Here is a 10,980-nt window from a genome sequence, read left to right as displayed (position 1 = left end):
TGTACTGACCTCAACGCCTCCTAAACTGACTCTGTTTAACAACTTTCACAACTCTAGAGTATCAGCTAATCATTGACCTTCCTCCCACCATTACCTTCTGTACTACCTACTTGCACAATAAAAAATCATTTTGTTTGGGTACTGTAGAAAACCAATTGGTAAGAAATGTGGAGAAAAAGGATAATGTAATGTGCTTGTTTTCTCTTGGGAAAACATTGTGTGGGCTGTAAGCATTTAATTACGTCACTGGTGATGGCTGGCTACATTGGCTGGCTACATTGACATTTAAAAAAGTTCTGAATCTATAAATCACCACTGTTTTGATCCAGAACATACAACAAAGACAAGCTCTATGATGTGTCATTCCTATTCAGAGAGGGGAAATATGATCAAGATTTGCAGAAGCAATGGCACATTTGATGCCAATTTGTAAGTCGCTCTGGATAAGAGCGTCTGCTAAATGACTTAAATGTAAATGTAAATGATGCAGTTCCATCTTATGTATCTACTCCTGACCAGTGTGGGGCACTATCTCTCCTACTTTCCCAAAAAATGAAGTTAGTGCTGTACCCATTGTAAGTCACAAGGACTCAGCCAATGCTGTAAAAACTGTAGTGTAGTGATCTCCAAGGTTAATACTACTGTACATTCAGTTTATTTATGCTTTCTTTAATTAAAATACTATACATTTTGACAGAGAAAACTGTTGCTCTCAAGGTTGTTTTGTACCAAAGGAATCTTTGGCACGCCATAGTTTTCCTGCATGTTCTCCAAGACAGTAAGAGTGAGGATACCTTGTGTTAGGCCTGGAAGGTTTGCATCATATGAACCTCAGGTGCCAGTGAGCGAGCATCATTACACATGTATATACAATCCCATTATTATTTTATTTTATCTTGAAGTGGCTCAATAATTCACACACAGGTACTGCATATGTGTGATAGACGGTACTCTCTGGGAGATAGAAGGCTTTAAAAATAGTTTCAATGATTGAATAGGAATTATTCTGTATTTTATTGGTTTACTATACGCATAGCTTACAATTACTACATAGTGGTGGGAAAAATACCTTTTGTTGCATTTCATGGATTCCCTTTTATGAAATCCTCTGTCACATTATGAAAGAAATACACTGATCACTCTAACGTTGCTTTAAATTTGTAAATACACCTTAGGTAGAAGAGATAGAAGATATCTTCATATTCACAAGTCAAACTGATCCACCTACCTAAAATACCTAACCGTCCAGTTTTCACTTACTTTAGGTTAGGCCTAATCAGCATGCTCCAGGCAATGAAACCCCAATTGTTATAGAGATGTCTTGAGCAGGCAATTTTTTGGGGGTCAGCATATGAGTCTTGCTGCTGGCTGTAATTTAGACAGTGGGCAGTGGTAGCTGTGCTGTAATGAGAAGCTGTTTGTGGTTTTCAATGGTCTCTATGCATGGCCATTCACAGTGGAATTAAGTGATTATCAATCACCCCTCTGTTCTACATCCCCAAATGCTTCAGACAATGGAGTCAGAGAACACTCCACCTGCTTCAGAGAGCTTCGACAAACAAACAAGGAAGTCATTCTGAACGCCCGCCAAAGCGCAATGCATTGGTAGTGGCAAAATTAAGCTGGTGCGTGTGCGCCATGAGGTAGGCTCTGCATTACGCCTGTGAATAGACATTGATGAAAAGCACCTGCACTTCAGATAGTGCCAGCCTTAACGCCCTGGCCCTAACACCTCGACTCCAAAGCTCATTTGAAACATAACAATTAGCGTTGCAAAGCTACCGGTACCTTACCAAAGTTACTGGATTCTTCAGTAATTTTGGTAATTAACTGACTTGCCTAGTTAAATAAAAAGATTACAGACACCTGTAAAAATAATAACTACCCAAAAGGACCACTAGATGTATTGTTATAGATTATATACAATCCATGAGAAATACCCAAATTCTAGGAAATTTACTGGCAAACATTGAAGGTTTCCAGTAATATACCCTCCCTTTGCAACCCTAGTAACAATAACACTTTCTCTTCACTCAATGGCCCAAATATACCTTAATGTTGCCACAATGAATCATTGTCTTGTCAGAAGGCGCGAGAGAGACAGAGAGAGAGAGAGAGAGAGAATGAGAGAGAGAGAGAGAGTAAAAAAGCGAGACAGAGAGAGAGCACATGAGAGAGAGAGAGAGTGAGACAGTGAAAGAGAAAGAAGCTTAATCATCTCTCATTATTTAGCTGTCATTATCCTTCCCGTTTTCAATCAATGGTTACTTGTGCTCTGAGGATTCTGTAATGGATGTCATGAGAACTATTACTATTATGTGAATAGCTTGTTAAAAGTATCTAAAACGGAAGATGATGCACCTTCTACAGTACCTAGTCACAACAACAACACGCTTGTTCCTTGTATAATAAGCTACAAACAGACAAATGAAGCGTTCTGATTAATAACTGGTGAAAGAAAGGAATGCACAGTCAGTGCACAGCTCTTTGTATACAGCCATTGATTTTGCTTACATGTTATATTTTGTCTCAACCAGTGATGTAATGGTACAAAAATATGTGGGTAAAACAATATTTAGTTGCAGTGAAATAAATACATGAGTTTTCTGCAAATTATGGGTAAACTTGCATTTACCCTTCACTACGCCACTGGCCTCAACCTAAAACATTCCTGCCTAGAAACAAATGGCGGCTGAGCACATAAGCTGCAATGTGAAAGGATGTATGCTACACAAAACTGTTGACCAGTTAAATGGTGTTTGTATAAACACAGAACATGCTTTGATAAACATTTAGAAAAGCATCTAAGACTGGGCTTGCAAAGATATGACATAAATAGAGCTGACAACAGCTAGTTTTGTATTAAGATGCCAGGCAACAGCACTGACAAAGAGAAAATGAGTGTCATTAAAAGGCAGAAAGGCCTCAGTATTCTCTCAGAAAAAAATAGTTTAGATTTGTCCTTAAAGGAGAACAACTGCTTGTCACTTGGTTTGTATCCTGTGAGGTCATCCTTTGTACCTTTTAGTTATAGGAACATAATTTCCCCCAGTTCATATCTGAGGTAGGAACTGGGGAACCCCCACAGTGACAAAGCCATATCCCACTGGGCGCAGATGTCAATTCAACATCTATTCCACGTTGGTTCAACATAAGATGGAAACAACGCTGATTCAACCAGCGTGTGCCCAGTGGGATGTTCCTAGTAAGTGACAAAATGTACCTCCACCATAGACCACTTTAACAGGTACAACACAAAAAGCCACACTAAGCCATGCCTCCAATATAGTTTCCCAGTGTGCCTTGCCTTTGAGTGAATTGTAGAGTTGTTGAATTCATTCAATTTCAGGAACATCAGGCATACATGTAGGGTTGCAAGATACCCGGATCTTTCCCAAGATACCTAGATTTTCAAGAAATCCTTGTTGATGGATTTCCTGCTTATTCCCTCCCATTTTCAGGAGGGAATATGGGATTTCTGAGGGATTTCTGGAAAACGTGGGACATTTGAGAAAGTTACCAGGATTTTGCAACTCTAGTTGCAAGTTACATTATACTGCTTTCAAAGTGATATGTAATTCCTATTGGAATCCAGACAGAATTAGGATATCCAACAGTTGGAATTTTTTATTCACCTGCAACCCTCATTCATAATTGGGATTAGGTACATTGTGAGGAGACTACTTAAACCATTTAAACTGGAACAACCATTTCAGTAATGGGTACATAAAATCTAACTAACTGATTGGATTAGTTGAGAAACATGTATGTTGTTTATCTTTGTGTAGCATACGATTAATCAATCAATCAATGTACATGTAAAAACACAGATATTAAAAACAATTCAAAAAAAAAATCTATGTGCAGTAGAGCATTCTAGGAAATATGATAATGATTATGGTACAAAGGGTACCATCTCAGTGACAAAGCCGTTAGTTTCTTGTCTGTGGCAAAACATGTGTCATTGTACCTTATGGTGGGTGGGTACTGAGGGTACACAAAAACATTTGTACCCTTGGAAACAGAAATGTAGCTTCACACCTTACCCCATTTTTGAGAGTGTGATTATTGTACCTTCATATTCAAAATGTTGGGTACAAAAATGTACCATTACTCGCTTTATCTACACATGTGCCCTAAAAGGTACTGGACAGTAGCATGTGAGATCCCTGTGTTTTCCTCTGGTTAGTTTCTGATATGCACAAAAAAAGTTGCAAACATTGGAAATACTATGCTGGTGATTTCTTCTGATTTGACTTATATTATTATCAATGCTTTCATCCACTGGACCACAGCACTAGATCTTCAAGGAGATTAAAAAGAGAAATGTGCAGGATTGAGGAGTCGAGAGACACTCCTGTTATAAAATCTATCTCTGAACACTGTCAAAATATGTTTACTGGGATTTGATTTAGTCCTACAGCACTGGGCAATTCTGGCAGGGTGATTAACTCTCCACAGAAGCATTACAACTTCTTCTGGAGTCAACAGAATTATTTGCCACTACTTAGAATTATAGCTTAGCTATGTTACAAACACAGACAAATTATTCATACAGTACTTCAAGCACAGTTGCTTTGACTAAAATGGTTACATTTCCTTAGAGACGACTCTCCTGGTCAACCAGTTTCCTCCTCATAGCCCTCTCTGCCCACTCATACCTCTTAATCTTCATCCTGAAAAATGTAAGATGAATGTTACTTGCCTCCTCTTAATGCTTGAAGCTCTGAGTGCTTTTGAATCGAGTCCCTGATCTATGCTTGGGCTGGCTTAGTGATGATTTATTTTTAAAGACATGGGATTAAATAATACTCAGCAATAAAAGGCAGGTTTCTTGTCTAATTTCCCACAGCCTAACAGTTAAACTAAAGTTCAAAGGTTATTTATTGAATCGGTTGAATGATACATACAGATGAAATCGGAAGTTTACATACCCTCAGGTTGGAGTCATTAAAACTCATTGTTCAACCACTCCACAAATTTCTTGTTAAAACCTCTTGTGACTAGGGGGCAGTAATTTCATTTTTGGAAAAATAACGTTCCCAAACTAAACGGGATATTTTGTCAGGACAAGATGCTAGAATATGCATATAATTGACAGCTTAGGATAGAAAACACTCTAAAGTTTCAAAACTGTAAAAATATTGTATTAATATTACTTTTTCTATGTATTCCCCAAGGTGTCTACAGCATTGTGATGTGGTTTTAAGCATTTATGTTGAAGAATACCCGTAAGCGGCTACATTGTGTAAGTGGTCATCTGATGGCTCTCAGAGTGATTCTCGAGTAAAATACAGAGGTAGCCATTTTTCCAATCGGTCCTACTGAAAAACCAATTGTCCCGGTGGATATATTATCGAATAGATATTTGAAAAACACCTTGAGGTTTGATTATTAACAACATTTGCCATGTTTCTGGTGATATTATGGAGCTAATTTGGAATATTTTTTAGCGTTTTCGTGACCGCAATTTCCGGTCGGTTTCTCAGCCAAACGTGAAGAACAAACGGAGCCATTTCGCCTACAAAAATTTTATTTTTGGAAAAAAGGAACATTGGCTATCTAACTGGGAGTCTCATGAGTGAAAACATCCGAAGCTCATCAAAGGTAAACGATTTAATTTGATTGCTTTTCTGATTTTCGTGACCAAGTTACCTGCTGCTAGCTGGGCATAATGCTATGCTAGGTTATCGATAAACTTACACAAATGCTTGTCTTGCTTTGGCTGTAAAGCATATTTTGAAAATCTGAGTTGACAGGGTGATTAACAACAGGCTAAGCTGTGTCTCAATATATTTCACATGTGATTTTCATGAATAGGAATATTTTATAGTAATATTTATGTCCATTGCGTTATGCTAATTAGCGTCAGTCGATGATTACGCTCCCGGACCCGGGATGGGGTGTCACTAGAGGTTATTAACAAACTATAGTTTTTGGCAAGTCGGTTAGGACATCTACATTGTGCATGCCACAAGTCATTTTTCCAACAATTGTTTACAGACAGATTATTTCACTCATAATTCACATCACAATTCCAGTGGGTCAGAAGTTTACATACACTAAGTTGGCTGTGCCTTCAAACAGCTTGGAAAATGTATGGCTTTAGAAGCTTCTGATAGGCTAATTGACATCAATTGAGTCAATTGGAGGTGTACCTGTGGATGTATTTCAAGGCCTACCTTCAAAATCAGTGCCTCTTTGCTTGACAACATGGGAAAATCAAATGAAATCAGCCAAGACCTCAGAATTTTTTTATAGACCTTCAGAAGTCTGGTTCATCCTTGGGAGCCATTTACAAACGCCTGAAGGTACCACGTTCATCTGTACAAACAATAGTACACAAGTATATACACCACGGGAGGACACAGACGTCATACCGCTCAGGAAGGAGACACACTCTGTCTCCTAGAGATGAACGGACTTTGATACGAAAAGTGCAAATCAATCCCAGAACAACAGCAAAGGACCTTGTGAAGATGGTGTAGGAAAGAGGTACAAAAGTATCTATATCCTGTCACGGCGTTCTTCGTTTGTCAAAAGAGAGTCGGACCGAAATGCAGCGTAGTGGTTACTCATGACTTTAATAGAAAAAGTGACACATGAAAATAACGATACAAAATACAAAACAACAAACAGAACGTGAAACCTAATTACAGCCTATCTGGTGAAACTACACAGAGACAGGAACAATCACCCACAAAATACACAGCGAAACCCAGGCTACCTAAATACGGTTCCCAATCAGAGACAACGAGAATCACCTGACTCTGATTGAGAACCGCCTCAGGCAGCCAAGCCTATGTAACACCCCTACTCAGCCGTAATCCCAATAATTACAAAAATCCCAATACGAACCACAACATGTCACACCCTGGCCTGACCAAACATATAACGAAAACACAAAATACAATGACCAAGGCGTGACATATCCACAGTAAAATGAGTCATATATCGACATAACCTGAAAGGCCGCTCAGCAAGGAAGAAGCCACTGCTCCAAAACCACCATCAAAAAGCCAGACTGTAGTTTGCAACTGCAAATGGGGACAAAGATTGTACTTTTTGGAGAAATGTCCTCTGGTCTGATGAAGCAAAAATAGAACAGTTTGGCCATGAGGACCATCGTTATGTTTGGAGGAAAAAGGGGGAGGCTTGCAAGCCGAAGAACCCCATCCCAACCATGAAGCACTGGGGTGGCAGCATTATGTTGTGGGGGTGCTTTGCTGCAGGAGGGACTGGTGCACTTCACAAAATAGATGGCATCATGAAGATGGAAAATGATGTGGATATATTGAAGCAACATCTCAAGACATCAGTCAGGAAGTTAAAGCTTGGTCTTCCAAATGGACGATGACCCCAAGCATACTTCCAAAGTTGTGGCAAAATGGTTTAAGGACAAGAAAGTCAAGGTATTGTAGTGGCCATCACAATGCCCTGACCTCAATCCTATAGAACATTTGTGGGCAGAACTGAAGAAGTGTGTGCGAGCAAGGAGGCCTACAAACCAGACTCAGTTACACCAGTTCTGTCAGGAGGAATGGGCCAAAATTCACCCAACTTATTGTGGGAAGCTTGTGGAAGTCTACCCGAAATGTTTGACCCAAGCTAAATCATCAAGGCAATGCTACCAAATACAAATTGAGTGTATGTAAACTTCTGACCCACTGTGAATGTGATTAAAGAAATAAAAGCTGAAATAAATCATTCTTATTTCACATTCTTAAAATAAAGTGGTGATCCTAACTGATCAAAGACAGGGAAATTTTATCAGGATTAAATGTCAGGAATGATGAAAAACTGAATTTAAATGTACTTGGCTAAGGTGTATGTAAACTTCCGACTTCAACTGTAGATATGAATGGTAAAAATGACCTCGGTAGGTTTTAGCGGGATATGCTAGGGCATAAAGTGCATTAACAAGCCCAATCGAATCAATCTCTGTGAATAATCTAATAGCGTTCTATAATGATTAGCATATTGTAAAACTGAAAGCACGTATGCATTTAATCATGGCAAAGCGACTGGAAATATGGGTGAATACAAACAGTGTAGTTATTCCCTCCGTAAGGCAATCAAACAAGCAAAGTGTCAGTACAGAGACAAAGTGGATTCGCAATTCAACGGCTCAAACACGAGACTACCGTTCAAACGTTTGTGGTCACATAGAAATGTCCTTGTTTTTGAACGAAAAGCACATTTTTTGGTCCACTAAAATAACATCAAATTGATCAGAAATACAGTGTAGACATTGTTAGTGTTGTAAATTACTGTTGTAGCTGGATATGACAGGTTTTTAATGGAATATTTACATAGGCGTACAGAGACCCATTATCAGCAACCATCACTCTTGTGTTGCAATGGCACGTGGTGTTAGCTAATCCAAGTTTATAATTTTAAAAGGCTGATTGATCATTAGAAAACCCTTTTGCAATTATTGTTAGCACAGCTGAAAACTGTTGTCCTGATTAAATAAGCAATAAAACTGGCCTTCTTTAGACAAGTTGAGTATCTGGAGCATCACAATGCTGTGTGCTACTCCCTTCACAGCGCAAACTGGCCCTAACCAGAATAGAAAGAGGAGTGGGACTGAGCAAGAGGACAAGTACATTAGAGTGTCTAGTTTGAGAAACAGACGCCTCACAAGTCCTCAACTGGCAGCTTCATTAAATAGTACCCGCAAAACATCAACATCAACAGTGAAGAGACGACTTTGGGATTCGGGCCTTCTAGGCAGAGTTGCAAAGAAAAAGCCATATCTCAGACTGGCCAATAAAAATAAAATATTAAGATGGCAAAAGAGCACAGACAATGGACAGAGGAACTTTTTGCGCGCTTTGATGACAATACAGTGCCACCAACGCGGCCCACTACCAAAGACTGTGGGCTCTGCTCCGTGGCCGTTGTGAGTAAAACATTTAAAAGTGTTAACCTTCACAAGGCTGCCGCCCAGACGGCATCCCTAGCCGCGTCCTCAGAGCATGCGCAGACCAGCTGGCTGGTGTGTTTACGGACATATTCAATTAATCCCTATCCCAGTCTGCTGTCTCCACAAGCTTCAAGATGGCCACCATTGTTCCTGTTCCCAAGAAAGCTAAGATAACTGAACTAAATGACTATCACCCCGTAGCACTCACCTCTGTCATCATGAAGTGTTTTGAGAGACAAGTCAAGGATCATACGGTATCACCTCCACCCTCCATGTCACCCTAGACCCCCTTCAATTTGCTTACCGCCCCAATAGGTTCACAGATGATGCAATCGCCATCACACTGCACACTGCTCCATCCCATCTGTACAAGAGGAATACCTACTTAAGAATGCCGTTCATTGACTACAGCTCAGCATTCAACATCATAGTACCCTCCAAACTCATCAATGAGCTTGAGACCCTTGCTCTTGATCCCATTTGTTGCTACTGGGTCCTGGACTTTTTGACTTGCCGCCCCCAGGTGTTGAAGGTAGGAAACATGCCCACACCGCTGATCCTCAACACTCGGGCCACACAAGGGTGCGTGCTCAGCCCCCTCCTGTACTCCCTGTTCACCCACGACTGTGTTGCCATGCACGCCTCCAACTCAATCATCAAGCTTGCAGACAACACAATAGTGGTAGGCTTGATTACCAACAATGACAAGACAGCCTACAGGGAGGAGGTGAGGGCCCTCGGAGTGTGGTGTCAGGAAAATAACTTCTCACTCAATGTCAGCAAAACAAAAGAGATGATCGTGGACTTCGGGAAACTGCAAAGTGAGCACCCCCATTCTCACATCGACGTGACAGCAGCGGAAAAGGTGGAAAGATTTAGGTTCTCGGTGTACATTTCACCGACCAAATGAAATGGTTCACGCACACAGACAGTGTAGTGAAGAAGGCGCAACAGCGCCTCTTCAACCACAGGAGGCTGAAAAATTTGGCTTGCCCCCGAAAAACCTCACTAACTTTTACAGGTGCACAATTTAGAGCATTCTGTCGGGCTATATCACCGCCTGGTACGGCAACTGCACCGCCCACAAACGCAGGGCTCTCCAGAGGGTGGTGCTGTCTGCACAAAGCATCACCGGGGGGCAAACGACCTATCCTCCAGGACACCTACAGCACCCGATGTCACAGGAAGGCTAAAAAGATAATCCAGGACAACAACCACTCGAGCCACGGCCTGTTCACCAAGTTTCCACCCAGAAGGCAAGGTCAGGACAAGTGCATGAAAGCTGGGACAGAGAGATTGAAAATAGTTTTTTATCTCAAAGCCATCAGATTGTTAAACAGTCACCACTAGCACAGAGAGGCGGCTGCCTACCTACAGACTTGATATCATTGGCCACTTTAATAAATGGAACACTAGTCACTTTAATAATGCCATTTAAGAATGTTTACTTATCTCGTATTACTCATCTCATTCGTGTATCATGTATACTGTATCCTTCAATATCTATTCTTTATGATCTATTTAATCTTAGCTGCTCTGTCACTGCAATATTTCATCCATGTATTTTATACTTATATATTCTCATGTCATTCCTTTACTAGATTGTGCGTATTAGGTTTTGTTGTGGAAATTGTTAGATATTAGGTTTTTTGTTGTGGAATTATTAGATATTTCCTGTTAGATACTGCTGCACTGTCGGATCTAGAACCATAAGCCTTTCGCTACACTCACAGTAACATCTGCTAACCATGTGTATTTGCCCAATAAAATTTGATTTGATTTGATATTTGCTCCAGAGCAGGAAGAGCAAATAATGGCCATGCATGGTCAGCATTTACTCTTTATACTACCTTCTATATGTATTTAGACAGAAGATTACAGTCTGACCAAGTCCGTAGAAGCATCAGTGATTTGATGAGTCATCACCATCTCTGAAAACAAATTTCTAACCAATTGCATGAGTTGATTCTCCCTATTACCAGGGCTACTCAGGGAGTCTAATGAACAGAGTACAGGCATGTTTGGAGAGATGGCCTTTCAGATCTAGCTCA

General features: G+C 40.3%; 1 protein-coding gene across 2 annotated transcripts in view; it reads right to left on the bottom strand.

Moving 5' to 3' along the window:
* Positions 1 to 10,980, bottom strand: part of LOC124031382 (immunoglobulin superfamily member 21-like) — a 283,359-nt gene that overhangs the window by 28,034 nt on the left and 244,345 nt on the right. The gene's annotated exons all lie outside the window — the stretch shown is intronic.

This window comes from Oncorhynchus gorbuscha, linkage group LG03, assembly GCF_021184085.1.
Source record: "Oncorhynchus gorbuscha isolate QuinsamMale2020 ecotype Even-year linkage group LG03, OgorEven_v1.0, whole genome shotgun sequence".
In the NCBI taxonomy this organism is placed as follows: domain Eukaryota; kingdom Metazoa; phylum Chordata; class Actinopteri; order Salmoniformes; family Salmonidae; genus Oncorhynchus; species Oncorhynchus gorbuscha.
This window is presented reverse-complemented; position numbering and strand designations above follow the sequence as displayed.